Source organism: Abrus precatorius, unplaced genomic scaffold (genome assembly GCF_003935025.1).
Source record: "Abrus precatorius isolate BTA unplaced genomic scaffold, Abrus_2018 Scaffold8, whole genome shotgun sequence".
NCBI lineage: Eukaryota > Viridiplantae > Streptophyta > Magnoliopsida > Fabales > Fabaceae > Abrus > Abrus precatorius.
In genome coordinates, this window is record NW_020874428.1 from 7,450,114 (window position 1) to 7,455,135 (window position 5,022).

A 5,022-nucleotide genomic window follows, 5' to 3' on the forward strand; every position below is an offset into this window, starting at 1 on the left:
AGAGCTTCACATTAGGATCTGCTGGAGTAGTAGCTGGATTACAATTCATCATTCCATATCTCTTGAGCACATCTGAAGTATATTTCTTCTGATGCAGTACCAGTCCCTTTTCAGTCTTTAAGAACTCTAACCCAAGGAAGTATGTTAACTCACCAAGGTCAGACATCTCAAATTCAGCCATCAGTTTCTGCTTGAAACCTTCTATCACCTTCTGATTACTACCTGTAATTAAGAGGTCATCAACATATAGACAGCACAGTAGCATATCACCATTTCTCCTAGCTTGTACATAGATTCAATACTCAACTGAGCACTTATTGAAACCTAGTTTCATCATATAGTTGTCTATCCTTTTATTCCAGGCCCTAGGGGCTTGTTTTAGCCCATATAGAGCTTTCCTCAACCTGTATACATGTCCTTCTCTTCCTTTAACTTCAAATCCGGGAGGTTGAGTCACAAACACCTCTTCATCAATGGTCCATTCAAAAATGCAGACTTAACATCAAGCTGCAGTAATGGCCATTTCCTTGCACAAGCAAGTACAATCACAAGTTTGATGGATTCAATTCTTGCCACTGGTGCAAAGATTTCTGTGAAATCTATGCCTTCTCTTTGTAGAAATCCCCTAGCAACCAACCTAGCTTTATGCTTGGAGATGTACCATCAGTGTTGAGTTTTAACTTGAAAACCCACTTAACATCAATTGCCCTTTTACCTCTTGGAAGCTGTACCAACTCCCAAGTCTTGTTTCTCTCTATAGCCTTCAGTTCTTCAATCATGGCAGCCTTCCATTCTTCTGTTTCTAGAGCTTCTTTGAAACTGACAGGTTCAGTATCTGCCATGAATGCCAGATGCAGTAGCTCACCTTTTTCATTAATATCTGCATCTGAAAACAATTCAAAACCCTCCAATCTGGTTGACTTCTGTCTGAGTCTTTGTGGCCTAGCTCCACCAATATCAGGTACTGAGGTGAGTGTGTCCTCAGTTTGCTGCTCTTGATCTTCTGTAGCATCATTATCTGAGACAAACTGATCTTCAGAAGGAATCAAGAGTTGCCTTTTCTTAATCTTCTCAGACCAGTCATAAACTTCATCCTCACTCACTATTACATCCATGCTAACACAAGTCTTCTTTGTAGTGGGATTGTACAACTTGTAACCACCAGTTGGATGGTAGCCAATCATGATCATCAGTTCACTCTTGTCATGTAACTTTCTTCTTCTCTCATCAGGGACATGCATATGACAGATTGATCCAAAAACCTTCAAGTGAGCTATGCTAGGCTTCCTACCAAACCAAACTTCCTCTGGCACTTTGTCAACCAACCTTTTAGTTGGACATTTATTTAGGAGATAAGCAGCAGCAGCAACTGCTTCTCCCCAAAACTCATTTGGCAGGTTCTTCTGTTTCAGCATGCATCTAGCCATGTCTAGTATGGTTCTATTTCTTCTCTCAGCAAAACCATTATGCTGAGGTGTGTAGGGAGGTGTGACCTCATGCTTGATACCTTCTTTCACACAATACTGTTCAAACTCAGTGGAAGTGTACTCTCCATCTCCATCAGTTCTTAGAAACTTGATTAGCTTCGCACTTTGCCTCTCAGCCAAAGCCTTGAACTGTTTGAACATCTCAAAAACTTCACTTTTCAGCTTGATCAAGTAGATCCAGATCATACCACTGTACTCATCTATGAAAGTACAAAAGTATTTATTGCCACCTAAAGAGGGAACCTCAAATGGTCCACACACATCAAAATATATCACATGCAGGACATCTGTTGATCTAGCACTCACAGCAGTTTTAAATGACTTTCTAGGTTGCTTACCTTGAAGACAACCCTCACAGATCTTCTCAGGTATCCTGACTGAAGGTAACCCAATCACTATGGATTTATCAACCAGCAGCTTCAAACTTCTGAAGTTTAGATGCCCAAGTCTCCTATGCCATAACCAGCCTACTGAATCATCAACTGTAGCTGTTAGACATTTAGTGTTTCTATCAATCAAACTGACTTGAAAGGTCCTATTTTTCCTAATAGGTGTCCTTAGAATCAATCTGCCATGAGGATCAATCAGCTCCATCTTCAGGTCTTTCATCACAATCTGAAACTTCTTTTCGAGCAGTTGACCTAAACTCATTAGGTTGCAATCCACCTGAGGTACCAGCATAACTTCTTCAATTAGTGCTGATCTACCATCTTCTTTCTTGATCATTATGTTCCCCATCCCTTCAAAGGTAACATAGCTGCCATTAGCACATCTGACATCACTTTTCACTGAAGTGTCTAAATCACAAAGCCATTCTTCATGATAGGTCATGTGATTAGAGCACCCAGAATCCAAATACCAAGTATCACTCCTTTGACTAGACTCAGTTTTAGGCTTAACTGAACTAGTTGTCATCATCAACAAGACTGGTGCCTCTTCTGTTTCTTCCTCTTGAGCTAGATGTGCAGTGTCTTCCTTCCTTTTCTTCAGTTTACCCTTAGCAAACCAACACTCAGCTGCCATATGCCCAAACTTCTCACAATTCCAACACTGTATCTTCCTTTTGTCTCCATCAAACTTCTTTCCTTTGTTCTGAGCAAAGTTCTTGTTTTCTGACTTCTCACTAATTTCACCTTGATCTTTCTTGTTTGCCCAACCCTGTTGACCAAATTTGCCTTTTCCCTTCTGCTTCTTTTTTGAGTCAAATCCAGCACCTTTCTTGGTAGATGCAGCAAGCAAAACTTGATCAGCAGCTCTCTCAGAACTCCTTTCATTCAACCTGATTTTGTGTGCCTCAAGAGAACTCTGCAATTCCTCAAGGCTCATACTCTTCAGGTCCTTAGATTCTTCAATAGCAACAACAATATGGTCAAATTTAGAAGAAAGGGTTCTAAGTACCTTCTCAACCAGATTTTGGTCTTTCAAGGTTTCTCCACAAGCTTTCATTTGATTGGTGAGGGCAACAAGTCTAGCAAAGAATTCAGAAACCTTCTCATTACTCTCCATCTGTAGTAACTCATACTGCCTCCTCAGAGATTGAAGCCTTACCTTCTTGATTTTATCATCACCAGCATAACTCTTTTCAAGAACATCCCAGGCTTCCTTTGCCGAAGATGCTGAAGCAATCTTGTCAAAATTTTCATCATTGACACACTGGTGAATCAAATAAAGTGCCTTGTAATCACGCTTCTTCAATTCTTTGAACGAAGCCTTTGTTGCATCAGTGGATGTTTCTCCAGGTTCTTGCAACCCATTCTTCACAATGTCCATGACATCTTGGAAGCCAAACAGAACTTTCATCTGGGTGCACCACCTCAACCAGTTCTTTCCATCGAGAATTGGTAAATTTCCTGAAAATCCTCCATTACCATTCGCTCCAACCATGATTGCGAATCTCTGATTGCAAGCTTCGATCACACACAATTTCAATCTTTCCCTCTTTCACGCAGCGGAATTCACGATCAGAACCGTGCTCTTGATGCCAATTTGTTGGATCAGAGTCTTCAATTTAGGGATTTGATAGAAAGTAATTTTAGAGAATTGTGAAATTGAAAGAGAATCAAGGAATAGAGAGAGAAATCAGAGAAAGAATAACTCTCATTGATTAAGGAACTAATTCTGTTACAAAGGGTTTTATTACCCTAAAATAGCAACACTAACTAAGTTTGTTAGTGACTTGCTTCCCAAAACAGTAAAATAACTAAACAGCAACTAACCACAGTTAAAGACTCTAACCATGGTAAAAACTACTGATTTGGAATTACTCTTCAATAAAAAGATGTTGTTTAAATAGCAATTAAACAAAATTCAATAAAGGTTCATCAATCATATTGTGTAGTTGATTTGAAACTGACTATTTTAGACATGAAGTATCGAAATAATGTTGTTGGTTGCTCGTGGCGAGTGAGGGCTCACCTCTCCAAAAAAACAAACATGTGGATTGTTAGTTAATGGTTAATATAACTGTGTGAAGATTTAGAATTTATTTGTTTATACATCTTAAGTATGTCTTAATAGAATGTTATTTTAACTTGTATTAAATATATATATACTTATTATTTTGTATATACTTTTAATGAAATTAAAGATTGAATTATACTAATTGTATTTTTAAATTTATTTGTAAGTCTATATAGTTATAAAGTGTCATACAGAAAGGCATCGAAGGCAACAAAATAAAATAAAATAATTGTTTATGTATTTGTTGATTAAGATGAATCTTATGCAATGTTACCAAAATAGTTGCATCACATGCAACAGTTTACACTTGGATTAGTATATAAAATTGAGAATAATGATTACGTCATTGACAATAGAGTTGATTCTCAATATAGACAATTTTCTTAAATACTTTTGGCATTGAAGCAATGTATTGTTACCTTTAATTTTTGAAAACTAATTATACAAATTGACAAAACTTTTCTATATAGAAAATATCGAGGAACACTTCTAATTGCAACAACCCAAGAAAACAAGAATTGTATTCTTCCCATTGCATTTGCAATTGTTGAAGGTGAGACATTGTGTGCTTAGTCATTGTTTTTAGATTTAATTCGATAATATGTTACTAGCAAAGCTGAAATTTGTGTTATATCATATAAATGCCAAAGCATAAAATCTGTTATTGTAAGTCCTCATTTGGGATGACAACCTCCTTATGCTTATCATGTTTATTGTATGTGTCACATTGCAAGTAATTTTAATTGAAAGTCTAAAAATCAAAAGTTAAAGCAACAACTTTTGAAATTAGGTAAAAATATATATGTATTTATTTTATCATTTTTTATACTTAACAATTATCATATATTTTGATTTTTCACTTTTATGTAGGTTATATCTATATCCTATCTAAGTTTGTGTTTAAGTGAAACTTTTAAAAAAATTGTGAGACAAGCCCTGACGTTGAAAGATAGATTGATAGAATTTCAAAAGATAAGTGAAGTTTGGCGCATGACAATTATGGTCATAGATATGATCCCATAACAACAAACTTAGTGAGATAATTAATAAAATTTTGAAGGGAACATGAAACTTG